Source organism: Euwallacea similis, chromosome 15 (genome assembly GCF_039881205.1).
Source record: "Euwallacea similis isolate ESF13 chromosome 15, ESF131.1, whole genome shotgun sequence".
In the NCBI taxonomy this organism is placed as follows: Eukaryota; Metazoa; Arthropoda; class Insecta; order Coleoptera; family Curculionidae; genus Euwallacea; species Euwallacea similis.
In genome coordinates this window covers 3630965-3652414 of record NC_089623.1, presented here as the reverse complement: position 1 = coordinate 3652414, position 21450 = coordinate 3630965, and the positions used below count along the sequence as shown (strand labels likewise).

The 21450-nt window shown below is 33.7% G+C and overlaps 1 protein-coding gene across 4 annotated transcripts in view; it reads left to right on the top strand.

Moving 5' to 3' along the window:
* Positions 1-21450, top strand: part of LOC136413866 (lachesin-like) — a 201549-nt gene that overhangs the window by 99252 nt on the left and 80847 nt on the right. For 2 of the 4 annotated variants that reach the window (XM_066397609.1, XM_066397607.1), the window contains exon 1: positions 13848-14144. The exons of the other annotated variants lie outside the window; for them this stretch is intronic. The gene's annotated coding sequence lies outside the window, so the exon portion shown is untranslated. Of the gene's footprint in view, positions 1-13847; positions 14145-21450 lie in introns of those variants that run through there. 4 annotated transcript variants of the gene reach the window in all.

Sequence of the window (21450 nt, the reverse complement as noted above, 5' to 3'; positions counted from 1 at the left end):
GAAAATCACCAAATTCGTTTTTTTTTCGGATATCTTCAAAACAATTCTAAATTTAACCAGTATAGACACATATTATTAATTTACCTTAAATTGCACAACTTTTTCTTAATTGAAGCGATTTTGTAACTGTTCCCTTTTCAGAGATCCCGATGCTGTTCATCCCTATCTGGGATAGATTTATAATATTAAAAAATTGTGTTGGTTGTATCGTATTGTGTCAAATTTCGCATAAAGGTACTAAATTAAAAAAAAGAAACTGCGTAAACAATCCACATATATTTTGATACATTTTCGGTAGTTTTCTTTTCCATCGTCAACGTAAAAATTTCAGTAAATTTGTGCAGGACATTACTGTGCGTATTTCGATTTAAAATTGTAAATCCAGACGAAACATGGGCTCCGCATTTAGCCTGGCATTTGTGTGGAGTGGACCCAGAATAAATGGAAAATGCTGCCTTTTCGGATACCTCTGATGTAGCTGGCGCAATAGAATCACGTAGAGGACTGATATTTTTGTTTGCATAAGACAGCGGAATTTAATAAAAAAAGAAATTAATTCAATATCTAGATTTACTCTCAGTGAGGAAACCAATGCCGAACAACGATGAAATTTCGATTCCAAAGGGTCCGCGTTTCTTTAAACTCATTTCAACTCCTTCTGAGTCTTAATTGTAAAATTTCATTTTAAAATAGCTTCACTTTATTGTGATAGCAGAATAGAATATTATGTATAACGTAACGAACGATGTATAACGAGCACGAATTGCTACTCATATGAATATGACGTTTCCATACTGGCCGCAGACTAGTGAGGTAACTCGTTGAGTAGAAAATGGTCATTTCATGTAAGTTGAACGACTATAAGAATCAGTAACTAAATGCTAGGAGTTTTATAATATTTAAAAAATAAAAAGAACTGTCATCACAATGTGGTAAAAGAAGGCAGGGAGAAATAATTATTGTGCTTCTAATCTAAAAATTAATCGATCTGGAATTATTCTTTGGCAACAACTTAGATCAGAAAATCATGTCGACAAGTTTAATCAAACACTTTAATTTCGTATTGGCTGTATTCAACAGAGTTAACGGTTGTGTTCCTGTTGACCAACTGTTTGAACAACGCTATGGTACTGACGTCAGAAATCTCAACAACTGCACATTTGTTGATTATGCTTAACACGACTACTGTTTTCGGAATCGAAAGAAATGTTAAGATTAATTTAGTTCCCTTGTGCATTTGTACTTAAAGTCTCTCATCTGTGTTTGAGTCCCGACAATTTAGTTTGAAATTTTGTTGAACTTAAAAATTACTTATGAAGAATAAAGTTATTCAAAACATATACAAGATGTAACAAATTCAAGTCTATGTATGGGGATCTCGGAAACAGTAAGAGATACAGAGTCCATTAAATGGAGGCAAAGTTGCGTAGTTTGGCCTTCAACAATAATCCATTTGCGAATTTCAAAAACTCCGAATACTTTAATATCCGATAAAAATAAAAAATTTGAATTTTCGTTTTTTTCAAAAATCTCGAAAACCATTATTTGGAGAAAACTGATAGTGAAACCTTATTAGCGCACTTTTTATCTGGCTTTCTACTGGTGTAACCAATATTTTAACTCGACGATTGATTTTTGAGATATCATGAACTACTTTGGATTTTCTTATGGGCGTTTTGGATTTTTGGAAAATTGGAATCTGTATGACATTCCCTTCCCAGCGAAGTATTATGTTCCAGTATTTTAGTCAATTTTATATGAATAAAATTAAAAAAACGTTTTCTTTCTAAGGAACCTTCAATTGCGTTGCCATGTCAAATCAACAAATATTTAATCATATTTTGTTAATTTATTTATTACTCGGTCCATTAATTTTTAGTAAACAATAAAGTTAACAAAACACAATTTGATGTTTGTTTACTTGATATGGTAACACAATTGAAGGTTTTTTAGATGGAAAATTACTTTTATTTATATAAAATTCCCGAAAATACTGGAACATAATGCTTCGTTGGAAAAGGAATATAATGCAAATTCCAATTTTTCAAAAATCCAAGGCACCCATAAGAAAATACAAAGTAGTTCATGATATCTCAAAAATCAATCGTCGAGTTAAAATACTGGTCACACCAGTAGAAAACCAGATAAAAAGTGATCTAATAATGTTTCATTATCAGCTTTCTCCAAATAATAGTTTTCGAGATTTTTGAAAAAAACGAAAATCCAAATTTTTTATTTTTATCGTATATTTCCAAAAGTATTCGGATTTTTTAAAATTCGCAAATGGATTATTGTTGAGCACTAAACTACGCAATTTTGCCTCCATTTAACCGACTCTATCACTTACCGTTTCCGAGATCCCCATATATAGAGCCGAATTTGTAACACCCTGTATGCGATGCTCGCATATGGATAGTGTATGAGTTCCCACACGTTATCTTAATATTTTACCTACTCATAAAGTGGCTTCACGTTCACTTGGCAAGTCCACATTGAAATCACTGAAAAGGCCTTCCACTCTCTCAATTATTTAACTGGCGTTCTAATAAATGGGTCTGTTTGATCGCTATGCATTCAGTTTCCTTTAAAGACAAAACAGTAGAATATTCCTTTTCATAACCCTAATTGACGGTACCTAATTTAAATGCAAATCCGGTAAAAGGGTATAGAAGTTGTGAGGCTTTTGATTGTTGTTTATGTAGTAGTGGCAAAAATGTTAAATTTTGAATGACTGGCTTTCACTTGAAATGGTTTCTTCTAATCACCATGAAGACTCACCATTAGATAGTACCTGAGGTATCTTCAAAAATGTAGCATTTCTCTATCATTCGACATAGAAATGGCTCAAACGGAATTAGTACTAACCTGATCTAACTCAAACAATTATTCTAAAATTATTTCGCCTAAACAAAGTTTCTTTCGATACAAAAAGAGTAATCTTCGAGTCCTCGACCAGGTAGCCATATCATTGAGTACATCAAAACCTCTAAATATGGTTAGAAATAAATTAATTATCTGCATCCTCTCATGTCTGTACCAGCCATCGAAGCATTTCTAAATTACCTCTGATGATGTCTGTTCTCAGTATACAGACGTCAGAAGGCTGATATCCACGTCAAATAATTTGGTTTGACAAACTAGATTTACGGTTAATTTAGCAGCAAACGACGACATTACAGACATGTTCGGCAACACGTAATAACTCTGGTACAAACGGAGTTAACGCGATGTATTACATGCAGCTCGGCTCGTCAAAAACGGAGATTTCAATTACGATGTATGATCCATTTATGAGGTATGAAAGGAGCGATTCGGGAAATTTCATCTACATATAGGAATATATTTGCTTGAAAGACTTATTGACGTCTTTAGCTCAGTATTATTAATCTTGTAGAGATAAATCAGTTGCTACGTGTTTTTCTTTAAATTTAAACTTATGCGACAAGAAAACTATATTATCCTTAGACAGGCCCTCCCATATTCGCTTCTCAATACGGGGATCTCGGAAACCGTAGGAGATGGAGAGTCGGTTTAATGGAGGCAAAGATGTGTCTTTATGAGAGGAGTACTTTGCCGTCTTACTTGTTTAAAAATTCCGATTGCTTTCGGAAAAAACGAAAATTGCAATTTTATCTTTTTTTCTGTCTTAAATTACAGAGAAACTTGAAAATGGAGAACATTTTTTCCTACGCTACAACATGAAAATAGTTTCTCAGAGACACGACGTTTCGGTTTTTTAATACCATCATCAACTTTTTTTTCAAATAGGGACCTGACCATTTTTTACGAATTCGGTTGATCACTGATAATTAAAAAACAACCATGTGTCACACCTGCCGATTTGCGACGTCTAGATCAAAAATATTCATTGTCAGAAGAAACAATACCTCAACATTTTCACATTCTGCATTAGTGCATCCTGCTTACTCAACTTTCTGGTAGAAGTTGAAAACCTCTATGTCAAAATAAATAGCTCAATAAATATCAGAAATTGATTACATGATAGGCATAAACACGTTACGATTGGTGTCATAAATGCACATACTTGTCTTTTTTTTGTTTATATTATTACAGAGGGGTCGCGATTTAAGGAACTTTTTCTGGCAAAACAATTTTACTATTTCGGGGATATTCACTTTTACGACGCTTAAGATTAAGGGCACATATTCGAAGAATTATGTATTTTATTCGAAAATGAAGCGTTCTACCAATGTGAACCAAGAGTACCTTTTTTTCTGGACACATATGTGGTTTCATAATTTTGTGTCAGCAACTAAAAAACCGGGCACATTAAAAAAATGTAGCATTTTTTAACTCCGACGCCTCCCGTGCGGCACGCCTTTGACGAAATATTTTTCATTCAGCCACATCAGTCAATTAAGGTTTAAAAGGTATAAAATCATACCAAACATAAAGTTATCTTGCACCGTTTTGGAAATATGTCAAAATAACCATCATCAGAGTTATATCTTTAAAGAGCCAAAGATCGTTAAAAAAGCATTTTTCGATATATGTTTATATAAAGTTTTGGTGTTATTTTTGGACGTAATTTACGCTGTTTAAGTATGGTGCCTTAATTTCGGGACGCCCTGTATATTTTGCAAAAAATGGCATTACTATTTTATTCAAATATGTACTAAATAAAGATTTATAAAAAATATGAAAACAACATTTAAAAGAATATTTTTATGGACAATACGCGACAAATTACGTTATTTTGGGCTGTTTAAACTTTTTCTTCAGGTTCATTTCTACTATTTTTTGTCTCAAATCATACAACACGAGAAAGTTGCTATATTCCACTATATCATACTGTATCGCGAAGCAATGATAAAATTTGTGTGTTAACTTTACGGGGTACTTCACTCAAAGCAGAATTTACTAAATCGCAATTCTACTGTATTACTAAACCTAATATTTCTAAATAAGTGAACGGGTAGCCGTGGTGCGGTTCATTGGCCTGCTCGCAGTCCAGACCTGAATCAACAACCAAAATGTTTAAAATACAGTGTGTCTCCGGATAGGTGAAATGACTCTTGTAAAAGATTTAAAAAATTCAAGTTGAAATTTTAGCTTTTGGGGATCAGCCCTGATTGATTGGAAAGTAATTTGTAAAGTAATTTTAGTTTCGAAAAATCAAGTATTCCTTGAATATTTTGAAAAAATTGATTTTTTACACCAATAAAGTGATTTTCCAATAGAAGTCACGGCAAAATGTTATCAAGAAAAGTTGTTCAGAATGAAAAATTGAATTAGCACACAAAGTTTTAAGATCCTAGACTTACTAATATAGGTTAACTTCACTCCAATAACGACAGTTTTTAATGAGTATTTCGAAAAGTATGCCATGGAAAATAAAAATATTGATTATTTATTTTAACAACACTGCATGCATAATTTTGTGTACTGACTCAGTTTTTCATTCTGAACAACTTTTCTTGATAACATTTTGCCATAACTACTATAAGAGAGCCTCTTTATGGTGTAAAAAATCAGTTTTTTTTAAATATCCAAGGCATACTTGATTTTTCGAAACTAAAATTTTGTCACACATCACTTTCCAATCAAGCAGGGCTGACCCGCAAAAGCTCAAATTTCAACTTGAAAATGTCTTATCTTTTACGAGAGTCGTTTCACCTATCCGAGAACACAGGGTATATTTTCAAAATCTTGACAAATATTTTTGACCTATACGTCGCAAATGGGCAAGTGTGACACATGGATGTTTTTCAGTTATCAATAATTAGCCGACTTCGTAAAAAAACGACAGGTACTTATTTGGAAAAAAGTTGAAGATGGTAACGAAAAACCGAAACGTCGTATCTCTGAAAAACGATTTTCATGTTGTAGTGCTGGAAAAAGCGTCATAAGAAAGTGTTCTCCATTTTCATGTTTCTCTGTAATTTAAGGCAGAAAAAAATAAAAAGAAAATAGTCATTTTCGGTTTTTTCCGGATATCTCCGGAAATAATAGGAATTTTTAAACAAGTAAAAAGGTAAAGGACTCCTCTCATAAAGACACAAATTTGCTTCTATTTAACTGACTCTGTACCTTCTACGGCTTCCGAGATCCCCATGTTGAGATTCGCATATGGGACACTGTAAATTTCTTCATATTAAATATACTACGTGACAAAGAAAGGTAAACACCCATTAAAAACCATTTTATTTTGATAATTTTTTGCATGTTGACTTATCTTAAAAAAAGAAAGAAATGATCAAAATTTCAAGTTTATCTGTAAATTTTTTTTTTAGTTTCCATGGGTCGTTTCTTAAAAAAATAAAATTTTGTTTAAACATTTTTGTTCACATTTGCATCGCAACTTTTGTGAAATGTGTTGCAATCGGTCATAATTTTTACTCATTATGCCTAGAGTGCGTAGAATTGAACAAATCCGTCAGCTTAGTGACTTTGAGAGGGGGCGGATTGTTGGGTTGCGCGAAGTAGGTCCGTCGGTCAGAGAAATGTGTAGAAGAACTAACAGATCCTTAGGAACCATAGTGCGGTGTTACCAGGCGTGAACTCAGAAAGGCCGTGGGCACAGAGCCAGAGGCACTGGGCTCTGTGGTTCCTCTGAACCACAGAGCGCGAAGATCGTCGATTGTGACTTTTGGCTCTTAAAGACCGATTTAGCAGCAGTCGAGCTATTGCAAATCAGTGGTTTGAAGAACATGGGAATAGGGTTGGTATGCGTACAGTATATCGCTGAATACGAAGTTTTGGCCTTTTGTCCTATCGTCCGCATTGGGTGCTGCCTCTCACTCGCGAACATCGATCTAACCGCTTACAATGGTGTAGAGAGAGGATTCAGTGGGACCAAGAATGGACTCAGGTGATCTTTAGTGATGAATCCCGCTTCTGTCTGGGGATGAACGACGGTCGGACAAGGGAGAGAAGGCGACGGGGTGAAAGGCGAGATCCACAATTTGACAGAGAGCGTCATGTTCACCGTACTGTAGGCGTTATGGTATGGGGTGCTATCGCATATGGTAGCAGGCCACCCCTAGTTTTCATTAGAGGCAACATGACTGCCCAACGCTATATCCAAGAAGTGTTGGAGCCATATGTGATTCCATATTTTCGAACTATCCCGAACGCTATTTTCCAGCAAGACAATGCTAGACCTCATGTTGCTAGGTAAACAATAACGTTCATGGATCAACATCAAATCAACCGTTTACCCTGGCCACCTCGATCGCCGGATCTGTCTCCTATTGAACATGTCTGGGACATGATTGGCCGCAGACTGTTGAATTTATAGCACCCTCCACAGACTTTAGCAGCCCTTACTCATGAAGTTCAGATTGCCTAGAATGAGATACCTCAAGAAGACATTGACAATCTTATTAGATCCGAGCCCAGGCGTATCAATGAGTGTATAAGGAACCGTGGATGCTCAACACACTATTGAAAAAAAAAATGAAGTTCTTCCTCTGATCTTGCTGAAAATGTAATCATTGAATAAGTATGTGGTACTGAACACGTACAAAAAAAATTATCAAAATAAAATTCTTTAATAAAATCTTTAATGGGTGTTTACCTTTCTTTGTCACGCAGTATAGTTTCTTTCAAAACTTTATGTGAGTGTAAGATTTCCGTTCCACTATTGTATCAAAGGCGCCTTTAAGTTTAAATATTCTCGTTTCAGCAGGAAAAGACCTCATAATGATTTATTCATAGTTTCAGGCTTGTTCTGAACTTCCGATTTTCCATTACGCTTAAAATAGGCCAGTTATCGTTGATGAACTCAATTGGTAACTTAATTATTTATATTTGCGTTGTTGCTGTTATTGGTGACCGAATACTGCAAAGGAATGCATGAAATATTGCGTATAATCAGGGCATTGCATTTTAATACTGTTATAAATCGTTTAGGGGCAGTATTGTGCCGTTTTGATGAAGTTTATTTTCAGGACAAAATTAACATCATAATGATTTGTAATGTTTTTCGATACATTTCACGCGTTGCGTTTGAACAATCCGTTACACCCCAAACGATGTGATCAGATCTTAACCAAATTATCATACAAAAATTTCATTCCAACAACAAAATAAAGCAAAATTAAATGGGTTTTGCCTAATTTGCCATCATGAAACGTATTACTATAATTACTGGTTTACAAATTGGGGAAACTTATATTCATTACAACCAAATTACACAGTTTAGTAAAGCTGTCTGATAATTTGGGCTATAACTATATGGTTAGCGTGCAGGCTTGTTTTATTTTCATTGTTATGATCAGCAGGCAATGTGGTTATAACCAAAATGCTGATAAATGCTATTTAGGAGATTTGCGGTGTCATCTAAATGATAGAAAATTTCAATTCGCTTCTTGCTACAAGATATCGAAGGAAATAACGCAACGTAAGAGATGATAATGTAAGGGAGAAGTCAATTCTAGAGATTTTAAAGCGTGGAAAAACAAGAGAAGGAATATTAATTTCAAGAATAATCTCATTCAAGTGAATTGGGGAGAACGGCCTTACACATTTTAATAAGAGCTTCAACAAATCGTCCAGCAAAATGTTTTACAATGAAGTGCCTCATTAAAATAAAACTGAAACTATGCCTACAAACTATTCATGGAAATGGAAATTCGACTTTCAAATTGAAATACACGCTAACTTGAATATTAGTTTCCACATCAGCCCTAAATTACGTCCAATTGGCTGGCAGTGCAATTTATAGTCAATTATCATATTATAATGGTGGACATTGAAATTTACATCTATGGTAGATAGACAAAATGCTAATTCGGTATTAATGAGAACAAAATTGATTTTGATTGAGGTGGATCTATTTTAGACCTCTAAATAACATGACTGTTTTGTTTGAGGTAGGTCTCCAGGAGCGACTGCTCATTGAAATTTTGAAAATGCCTTTCGAAATGGTTGAACACAGTACAGACTTTTAGGGAATTCCAAAAGTTGATAATAAAACATGCCGAAAGGTTTATACTAAACCTGAGGGACCATCACAAAGTGGTATGTAATAGTTATTGGCAGTACAGTTTACTGCCGGTAAAATGAAAACCACCCTACGGAATTTCCCAAGAAGTCATACATCTGGGCAATATTGGACTCAAAGGACTAAAGTTTAGAGACAACATCCGGTGGTTTTAAAAGGTAAAAAACTAAAGGCCGACAAAGGGCCAATTCCCAGAGTGAGCGAGATCCTCCAATTTCACTAGTTGTAAATTTATGGTTGCTAAAAGGACAGTAGAAGGGGGATTGGGAGTAGAGAACTGAGGTTTCCTTTCGGTTATCAAGTCAGTTTACTCTTGAAATAATCAGTGACTAAGTACCATCGTAGAAAAGAACTTAGATTAAGCATTTTTGGAAAATACATACTGAAGGTAGTGAAACCCCAACGAGTTTTTCTAGTCTTACAAAAACGAGAGTGGTCCTTCGATATCACAAACCCAGAACCAGCCACGGAAGCAGTTTCCACTAAATTTGTATTAGCATCCAGAGGGAAGAAGTATAAATTCCCCCGATCATAGTGCTTCCGCGCTCTTGGGCTCTGGAACTGGGAGAAACAGGATGACTTTCTTGGCTCTGGCAGATCTGGCTTGAAGGACCACCATGTTCAATTCAATTCAATTTATATTTCTTTTCCCTAGAGATTGATGCAAATTTAGTAGAAACTGCTTCCGTGGCTGGTTCTGGGTTTGTGATATCGAAGGACCACTCTCGTTTTTGTAAAACGAGAAAACCTCGTTGGGGTTTCACTACCTTAAGTATGTATTTTACAAAAATGCTTCATCTAAGTTCTTTTCTACGATGCTACCATTGATGATTTCAAGAGTAAACTAGCTTGATAATCGAGTGAGAACCTAAATTCTCCACTCCCAATCTCCCTTCTATTGTCCTTTTAGCAATCATAAATCTACAACTCGTGAGATTGGAGGATCTCCGCACTTTGGTAATTGACCCTTTGTCGGCCTCTAGTTTTTCACCTTTTGAAACCACCAGATGTCACTAAACTCTGGTCCTTTGAGTTCAGTATTTTCTAGATGTATAACTTCTTGGGAAATTCCGACGGTGTGGTTTTTATTTTACCAACAGTAAACCGTACTAGCAACAACTGTTACATACCACTTTGTGATGATCCCTCGGATTTAGGATAAACCTTTTGGAATGGTTTATTGTCAACCTTCGGAATTCCCAAAAAGTCAGTACTGTGTTGAGACACGAAAGATTTTCAAAAGATAATTTCGTATTTCTCAGCTTAAATTTTAGTTCTACTTCATCATCCAGTATTTGCGTTGTTGGAAAGTTTTTAGATGGGATGCTACAATTGCTACCATACAATGAAGATAGAAAATGTATAAAACTGATTGTAACTTTAAACTCTTAGTGACCATATTGTTCTAAAAATATTGCATTGGTGTACGATGCAATAGACTGCACCTTTCGTGAATGTAAATTGCAGATTATTTATTAGCCCTAAATGATATTTGCGAAACAAAACAAATTATAAATTTACGTGATTATTTACATATACATATATTCATAAATTCATTGTCAATTCATTGAATTCATGATGGGATGACTGGCTTATTACTACATAATTTCAACGTCATAATATCGATCCTTTATTATCTCTCAATGTTATTGCGGGATAATTTAGTTTGCCACATATACGGTAAACATACGACAATCCATTTAAAAAACTGTGCCAAAACATAGCGAAAGAAGGTCATTATTGTACTAGAAGAATAATGACTTACAAACGCCCAATTTACAAGTACTAACTGTTTCGAGTTCATAACTCCTGTAAAAAGGAAGCATTACGTTACTGAATTCCGGAAGGGAAACAATAGTCTAAGAATTCCCACAGTAGTCGTTGTTAATGAGAATGCAGGGGCGCAGTCAGTGGGAACGTACAGTACCATTATTAATGTTTTCACACAAGTAAAAGTATGTGACGATTGACACATTCATAGGAAATTGTAAACATTAAAAAATGAAACTTACGCTACTAAATTTTTGAATGGAGTTAGTAATCAGTGGGTTTGTAGCGTACCTTGTATTGGACAGGTGTTGAATTCATTTACCAAATACTCCTATACTAGTAATTGGTTCCTTTATAATAATATTGACTGGTAGTTTTTTTATAGGTATATTGTAACTTAGTTCGTTTCCAATAAATAAGTTTAGAAAACTACCATTCATTCATATATGCATCTTTTGTATTTTTAGAACAGTCATCGTGTGTCAAAAAATCCATATACAGGATGTTTCATAAATATACCGACAATATTTCAGGGGTTGTAGAGCTCATAAAAACAAATATTTAGAAAAAATAAAGTTAGATCCGAAATCGTTTCGTTTCCAAGATACAGAGTGTTTAATTCCTTTTTTTAAATATTTTTTTAATATTTCAAAAACGGTTTGAGGTTCGGACATGAAATTCGGGACATGCTATGACGGGATAAATGTGCGTGTTCTGTGGTATGCAGACTATTTCCACCTACAGCAATGGCGTCCGTGCGGTCATTCAATGGGATGTTTTTAATTAAATAAATGGCAATCCGCTGACTTTTTTTAATATGAATATTTTTTCTTAATATTCCATCAATTTTTAACAAAAAAGACCTCTTAGTATTTTGTTGCCCAAGTGGCCGTTTTCAAGAAAAAAATTATTTCTCATTCATGTGCCTAGCAAAAAACCGGTGTAAGTTTCAAAGTGTGATTTTTTTTAAGGAGAAATTAATTTAATTTTCTTTTAATAGAGGTAGTAGACATGAAGACAAATATTGGTGAATTATGCCTTCCTGTATTTTAATTAGTTAATTTAAAAGAAAATTAAATTCATTTCTTCTTAAAAAAAATCACACTTTGAAACTTACGCCGGTTTTTTGCTAGGCACATGAATGAGAAATAATTTTTTCCTCGAAAACGGCCACTTGGATAACAAAATACTAAGAGGTCTTTTTTGTTAAAAATTGATGGAATATTAAGAAAAAAATATTCATATTAAAAAAAGTCAGTAGCGTGCCATTTTTTAAATTAAAAACATTCCATTGAATGACCGCACGGACGCCACTGCTGTAGGTGGAAATGGTCTGCATAATCGAAAACATGCAAATTTATCCCGCCATAGCATGTCCCGAATTTCATGACTGCATCTCAAACCGTTTTTGAAATATTAAAAAAATATAAAAAAAAAGGAATTATACACCCTGTATCTTGGAAACGAAGCGATTTCAGATCTAACTTTATTTGTTCTAAATATTTGTTTTTAAGAGCTCTACAACCTCCGAAAGTTTGTCAGTATATTTATGAAACACCCTGTATACATAATATATAGTTTTGTAAAATAAGATTAACTAGTAATAATAAACCTTCGGATTTGAATTCATATGTTCATACAACGACAGGTTCTTCAACGAGTTACCAAGTGACTGTAAATTACATACTGATAGCAATTTTTTAAGAATTCAGAAAATTAAATACATATATGTGACTGTTAAATTTTTTTTTTTTGTGGCAACTAAAAAATGAGATCTATGACGCTGAAGTTGTTTTCCAATGCAGTTCAAGTCACGATTAGTCAACAATAGGATTATATACTGTCTTCAAAATTTCTAGGTAAGCAACAAATGAGAAAATAACATTTTTTTGTTATTTCTATTAATGATTTTTTAACTTATTGGAGACACACATAGGTGATTCACTGAACTTTTATAAGAAAATAGTAATCAGTTTTTTGTAATAGTGTAGTTTCCAATCAAAAAACTGTGCAGCAGTAACAGAGGTAGTCAAAATATTATGTGAAGATCACATGTTTTTAAATTAATTTTACACACCCAAAAAGAAGAGATACACCATTCGATTTCAGAAAAAAATATCAGTGTGTTCTTCAAATTGAGGTCCTCACTCAGGAAGAAATCACGCAGCAAGAGTGGCACAGAATACAATTAAAAGCTACAAGTAAGTCAAAAACGTTTCCATTAAATTTTCTTTGAATAAACTTGTTACACTGAAACTAGAAAGCTACGACACTGAATTTCTGTTTGAAAATAATAGTCAGTGGGCCCACCAATAGTGGTTTTCAATGAGAACAGAGCAGCCCAGCAACAGACGCAACAACACACTACCATTAAAGTGTCAAGACCCATCAAAAGATGTCGAGATTAAAGTTTTTCTTAAATAATTAAACTCATTAAAAATTGAACGCCACTGAACTATTTCCTTCCATTGTTCATAAAAAAAATAATCGTCAGTGCGTTCATCAAATCGTGGTTTCTAGTTGCTAGTTAGAGTGCAGTGGCGTAACAATAGGGGCGTTTAATGCGATGAAAGCATCCAGACAGGGCTAAATAAGTATGTGAAGATTGAAATATATCTATTTTGATAAAATTATATGCACTAACAAGAGGAGATATACGCTGTCGAATTTCCTGAAGGAATTAACCGTAACTGTTTTCACCGGGTCGCACCCAATCACAAGACAGTGAAGCACGAATAGGGTCACAAAGCACCATGAAAATATCCGTGCAAGTTAAAATATCTGAGGAATAATATACCTTTCAAAATATTGTTTACACAGGAAATGAAGAGCTTTGCCACGGAATTTCAGGATAGAAATAATACTCAGAGAGTTTCCCAAGTTATACGGTTTTAATGAGAAGACAGTGGCGCAGTTAACGCGGTTACTGAGCATTGATAATCGTTGCAGAAATCACCTCATACTCAAATGCATGTAGCACAACAAAATTAGGGAACTTTTCGCCCTTAATCAGTTTCTTTCAGCCCTCTAATTCGGCAAATTGGGGGAATAAAATCCTATAAATAGCCATTGAAGTCATGGCGAAAGTTTAGTAGTTTTACGCCCGTCGTCGTCAGTTGATTGCGGTTGTGTTCCCGTTCGGGCACGAACTTTATTTCATTTTCTTTCTCTGTCTCGTAGCGAAGCAATTTCGTGGAGTTGTTGCGCCAACTTTTTCACTTTTTGGGACCCGATTCCGGATTGCTTCAACTCCGGTTTTCGTAACCGTGACAGTTATGTGATCAGCGTTACGTATGGAGTATTATTATTTCCGGTTCTGTCTTATTAAGGTGATAGCTTGGTTTCAAGTCCTGACTTAATGCTCAAAGGCCAAGAGATTGGAAGTATTTAAACGTTATGTGATGAAGTATGTATTATTTTTTCCCGTGTGAGGAGAAGAACATATCAACTCTTATCTCTTAGGTCCAGTTTTTCGTTATCCAGTTAAGAAGCGACAACTAGCTAACTGCCTAATGAGGTGCTTTTCAAACTGAAGTTACAAGTTAATTAACAGCTAAGTAAGGGCAGCTGTTTGAAACGCCTCCACAATTGATATAAATACTTTGATTGATGCTTAACGTTGATTGTGATTTACTTTACATGCAGTTTTAGCAGACCCGGCTCTTCATATGAAATTATTTTAAAAATAACTTTGGTTGTAAACAGTACACGTTTAGTGACATTAATGAAGTAAAATAAATGAATCTAACTTGTTTTTAAGTCTAGCAGAATGCAATAAAATGGTTAAATTACCAAATTTTGCTTGTAAAAATACATATTGCGCATTTACAGTGGTCGCCAAAAGTGTGGAAACTTTATTTAATTTAAAATTCTCCAGTACTATCGAAAGAAAGTAATAAATATTTAATGCAAAAGATAATATCAAATAACACTAAATAAAAATGGAAATGGAAATAAAAAACAGTCTATATTGGCTTTATTACACTTTAATAAAAAAAACTGCTGGTTAAAAATATGTAAACTAAAATAGTTATAATCTTTTTTAATAACTTTCATTAAACATTCAGTACTTTGTTGCATAATCCTTTGCCTTAATGACTGCTGTACATCGTCGGGGCATAGATCCAACACAAAAGCACAATATTGTGTAGAAATATTTTTCCATTCTTCATTTAATAAATTGACTACTTCATTAACGCTGGTAATCTTGTTTTGATGAACTTGTCGATCTAAATGCTCCCAGGGATTCTTTATGGGATTTAGATCTGGTGATTGGGACGGTCAATCCATTAGAGGGACATTATTTCTATTTAATCAATTTTTAAATAAATGTGATTTGTGCTTATAGTCACAATCTTGCTGAAAAATTCATCGTAACGGCATTTCTTCTTCAATATAAAGCACCATATTATTTTTTAACACATCTCGATACACAAAATGATCCATAATATCTTTAATTTGAATTAACGACCCAGTGCCAGATCTGGAAAAGCAGCCCCTCACCATCACGTGGCCCCCTCCACGTTTCACAGTAGGTAATTGATATTTGTAATTATATCTTTTACCTTTTAGTCCTCTGACATATTTTTTGCCATCACTTTCAAATAGCTGGAACTTACTTTCATCACCAAATAGGACAGTATTCTATTTGGTCGGTGCCAGGATAAATGTTCACGTGCAAATTGAAGTCGCGCCTTACGATTTTTTTGAAAATAAAGGTTTTTTTCTACAATTCTTCCAAATAATTCCTGAGCATTTAGACGTTATCTGACAATTCATGATGATATCAAAATGACCATTTCGCCCATTTCTTTGCTAATTTCAGTAGGAGATTTTCTTGAATCTGCCAATGAAATTGGTTTCATAATTTTCTCTGGTCTTTTACTCAATACTGAAGGTCTTCCTGACTTTAAAGCAATTGCAGTTGTACCTCTTTGATTGTACTTTCGAATTATTTTAGAAACAGTTCCTTTTAAAATATTCGAATTTTGTCTTCTGGTAATTGGCGTAACTTGTGCTTTTAGTTTTCACACTTTTGGCCGTCCAAATTTAGATCTTACATCCAAAAAAAAACCCAAGTAGCTCACATCGAACGAATATTTTCAAGAAATAGTTTGTTTATCTATATCATATGAAGTTTTAATATAGAAAGATTTAAGATAATAGTGTTGTTGTCATATAGCTTACGAAATAATAAATTTCCATATTATTGGCCACCACTGTATGTAATTGCTGCCTAAAATGTCTATTTGGCAAAAGAAAATTTCTGGATATCACGTAAAAATTTTAAGCTCAAGCTTGGTAAAGAAGCTACCATGTCTATCAATAGCCCAAGCATTATTACGTTTCTAAAATTTCATAAAAATCAGCTAGGCTGCAGTACAGAAATAGAAAGTGAAAACCTAGAATATCAGGGATTTTTTGTAAGCCGCTAAGATATAAAAACCATTCAGGAGGTTTTTTATCACTCTAAAAACTAAAAAGAAAATCAAACAAAACTGACGAAAATCAACTCAATCCCAACCTTAAGCAACTGATCAATTATTAGAAATCTAAGAGCTTAATTTTTACGGCAAATGAAAAACATATCTAGCCCAATTCAAGAAGAAAAAGAGATGCGCTGACATAATACGAGAATTTACCACTCTCATACAAATTAGATGAGACCATTCCTAAATCAAATATTAAGTAGATTTAGGGTTAATATTCTTAGTAGGAGTTTGAACAGCAGAACTTAGTTTTCCTATTTCCACAAACTCATTTTCAGGATAATCAATGTTTTAAATAAATCAAAGAGAATTTGGTTATTAACTCACCGAAATTGAAAGGAACGTACTCAAAAAGCATTTGGAATAGTTCAGGTTCGTTGAGTATATATTGTTAGGAGAAAGGATAAAAGCACTTTTCGCACTACCAATTTTCATCAACCTGATCTTATTTTACGGGAAATTTAATTCCCTTTCTGTTAGTGACAGGTCTTCCTGATAAACCATGACCAATTTTCTTTAGCATACTCTCAGTTACTAGAAAATTTTAAGCTATTTTTGACGGGGACAAGATGTTTTTATCAAAATCTCGATTACGACTTTTTATATTTTCGTATCAACTTTAAAATAACTTGTTTCAAGGATGACAATTAGTTAATATAGAGGATTTCAGACCAAGTTCTATAAAAACATCGTTCAAAGTAACATTCACAAAATAGATCACTGGAAAAGACGGAAGATAATGGATACAACTGTTAAGCTTCATTAAAAAATTGTTTGATAATGGAGGATTTTACACCAAGCATTCACTTTTCAATACAAATATTATTGGAGATGAATCACTGCGACCATTTTTGACGAAATGAGTATGATTATGGAATTGGACTAAAACCTCCTTATGTGAGACGAAATATTGCTTCAATGTAAAGATGAGGATCTTTATCTAATCTTTCAAAAATTTCAAATTAGTAGACATCTCTATCTTCTCTAGTTAGCATGAGAGAAATAAGTATATTAAATAGAAAGGTTACTACTTTTGATTTCAAATTGCTTTAAGTTCGACGTTGAGGGTGTTTTCCCTATCACCTGCGTCAGAGATTAAATGTGGATATGACGTAGTTCTTTATCAATTTCACAATCTTCTAAAAATGTGTAGCAACTTTTTAAGATTCTAATTGAAGTAGATTTATCTAGATTTGAAGAGCTTTAGATAATTATCTTAAGGGTCTACTTAAAATGGTCATTTTCACCTATATTTTACTTTTTTCGTTCATAAATCGTAGTAATAAAAATACGTGGAAAGGGGGGAGGAGGGTTAAGTTCCAAAGCTTTTCATATTGGATGTATTATATTTCTTTGGTGAATCATTAGCATCTAGCATCATATAAACATTTTAATAAAGTGAAGCATAGAAGGGTTTGGTTTGCCCATACCACCATGACATCCCTTTCTGAGAATCCAATTACGAGGAAAGAAACTAGAAGATAAATTTATAAGTTTCAGGGGATCTATCATTTAGTTCATTAAAATGTTAGAGTGATCATTAACATGTACTACTTAGAAATCAAAATCGGTCACACGAATATTGTATCTATCTAATATATCAAACCAACGAATAGAAGTCCTAATCCTTTATTCATATACTGGCTTCATGAATAAATTAGAAACCAGGGAAGTTTTAAATTTGAGTTCCAATTTAACCTGTGTTTTGTGCTTTTAATATTATTTGTCTTATTCATTAACCAAATTAAAATTCTTCCTACCGAGCAAGGAAGTTAATCAGCCCCACAAGAGATAAAAACGACCTTTTTTTTATCTCATTGAAGGGGTCCGTTTTCGCGGTGAACTGCCTTAAACAAATCTTTATCGATTATCGATTGAGCTCAGTTGTCTGTTCTGACTTTGATTTAGGGCTTCGCCTCGGCAAGAATGCAATGGAAAAGTATATAAAATGGGGCTGAAATTGTTAATCGCAAATACCTGGAAATTGAGCTCATTTGAAAAGTTGCTTTATAAAGCAACTTTTATTTGAATATTAGGTCGGGCTATTTATTTTACGAATGTCAGTGGAACTAGGCAATAAATTTTTAGTCCTTTGTTTCGTATTTTAAACCATGCGCTAAATATTTCATATTATTATCTTTTATTCATATTCAGCTATAAATATCCCTCTGTCCACTGGAGTATGGATAAACTTGGCTAACTTATCTTAAGAAACGTAATCACGTCTTACCCTGCGAGTAATTTAATTAACTCAAATTTGTTCTTCATAATTCAAGCAGAATCTCAAAAGACCAATATAATAAGAGATAATAACAAGCGAACTTTAGAATATTCCCCCTTTATCGGAAAAGAAGTTTCGTATTCACACCAAACTTCCTGGAACAAAACTTTATTGATTGTCGATACAGGGTTAAAAGATTTCGGCTTTGGGTTTGCCGTATGGGCTTTATACAGGGATTTTCGTATAAAACACACAAATAGGCAAACTATCTCCAAAATCATTCAGTTTTTAATAGATTATAACTCTCTTCGAAGAGTGTGAAAACTTTGCTGGCAAGTTTTAACAAATTTAGTGTTGATTTTGATACTGTGAAAACGTATAAAAGGCGATCAAAAGACGTAAATTTCATACGAGTTTTAATTGAAATTTGATTTCTCTTTACAATTGAGGTTGTGGAAACATATTTATTTGGGTGTATATTCAGGTTTTCCTTCAATCTAGATAGAAAACAGATATTTTTCTTGTTTGGCGTAAGTTTATTAGTCTCTAAGATCTTATTTTTTCCCGCGCCACTTGTTTGTTTATACGAACAACTGGTGATTTGTTGTGTTTACAAACTTGTTCAGATGCCTTCAATGCAATTAGGGAATCTTGTTTAGATCTTTATTAGGTTCTGAAAGACAAAATTTATTTTAAATTTTCTTTTGAAGATTTATGTTATTTTTTATTTTTGTTTAAATTAGAGATGTGACTTTGTTGTCTGTAGGCGAAAGAAAATCTTTAATAAGAGTTGAAATAATGAGGCACAATCGATCTAAGAGTCGAAGTAGAAAATCCCATTGAAGGCAAATATATCCGTTTATTACCCGAGTCTACTACCACTGAGCATTGTAATTTTGCTCATTGAATCAGGATGACGAAACAAAAAGACACCTTTTAATATCTGTTTACATTCGTATTAAGTATTTTGAAAAAGTTCAGCCTCACATTAATTAAAAGGAACATCTCCTATTACAAAGGGGATGCCGAAGGTCGTTAGCAAAATTAAGTATTATTCGATTTTCAACTTAATATTAAGTCAACGTAAAATAATTATACTTTTATCAGACGAGAAGTTTAATTATCCTAGTGAATGAAATCTGTATAAATAAAGGCTTTAATTACTAATTTGAGCCGTACCATAAAGAATGGTAATTACTTACATATATAGCATCCCTATTTCATGTCCCAATTTTATTGTTACTAAAGAAGGATCGTAATTTATTTTATGTCAGTTTCAGTGATTGATTTAGAAAGGTTAATCGAACGATTCACAAAGAAAACTATCTTTAATATTCTTCCAATTATATGAAGATTTTAGACCAAAGTAAAGGGCCACACTAGTTATTTTCCTAGGTTTATTAAGTAAAACAGAAAGGATGCATGCTTGTGTTCAAATGATCTATTTTCAGCTGTATTTGAAAATAGAATCCAAATCCAAAATTGGAACAGAATCTTAAATTTTATTACCTTTATTTTATATACCATCTACAGATCTCTGTGTGGTTATCGTTCTTCTCCGGCTAACTGCTGGCTAATTGCTGTCACCTATTCGAAAGTAGAGAAGACGTTTTTTTGGATCATCATAGAATTCTCAGTCGGTCGGCCTATGTACCGAAAAAGGACACAAAAGATGCTATTCCCCCCTGGAAGACCTCTATTTTCAAGTTGTTTAGTGTTTTGTGATCTATCGAAGGCTTTCGATTGTGCGGATCATTGGATTTTGCTTTGGAAACTGGGGCTTAGGGATTTTGGAAGCCTTCACTAGTCTGGTCCATTTTTTGTTTGATCTTCAACAGGAGGAATTTGTTGTTAGTAAAGATTCTTGGTGCACTCTTATGGCCTTCAGGGTTTCGTTTTGGGTCCTTTACTTTTCTTGATTTAATATATCAATCACATCGTTTGGCTTAATGCTGCTAAATGTTTCGTCTTTGCCGACAATCACTGTCAGTCTCATTTTAATAAATCAATGATTCAACTCCAATTTCCACTCCTAAAGATTAGTAAAACTAAAATTTTTCAGTTTGAACGTTCTATGAAACAGATAACTAGTAGGTAATTAATCATTGTGTACCCCCGGGAGTAATCGGTTCCTGAGCCTCACCATTATCCAGATTAGTATCAGGGTGTAACGCTTTAACAATAAAATCTAACGATCTAGACCATCACGTTTAAAAAAAATGCGTGTTATGCTCTAATCCATATTCATTTATGTTATGAAATATCTTCGGCGTGTGGTCTCATACATCCTTTGTGTCACTGTTTATATTGGAAAAACGTGCTTTGCATTACTTGTGTCGTGTCGAAACCAGAACTTTTTGTGGGCTTCTGTTTATTGAGCATACATGAAATTCTTATTTTGTATTGAGTCTTTATGTTGAAAATTGTTTGTCAGATTTGCGATCAGTTTGGGCGTGAACTGTCTGAGAGTGGTTTCACACTTCGCATGCTGAAAATTTCACAGTCGTAAACACGGAAAACCGAGCTATACAACTAACACATTTGCTTTTTGATTCTTTTATTTTTGATTTTACGTTGTGTTGGCCTATAAAAATAACACCAAAACTCAAAATATTAAAATAAACAACATTCAAACTTCTCTAATTACAACTAGTTAACGTTTTATTGTATTCTCATTTTATCGATTGCAACCTTTGACTTGCAATATGAGTTCTGTGTGATTGGCTGGTAAAAGTAAGGTATTTGTATCGTGAAAGTTGAATGTGTTCACCAACTTTCTCCATAGTAGTCCTGAAAATGAGCGTTTTTATGAACGAACCAATGACGGTCGAGAATGCCACAAAAGTGACGACCAATTAGGACAAAAGTAATTATACAGCGTGTAACATTTAATCTGGAATGTCGAAATATCTCGAATACTAGACATCCTGTAAAGAAATGTTTAGTATCAAGCTTTAATTACTCTAAGAGGGAAATGTATTCGTACTCACGTGGAATCCCCT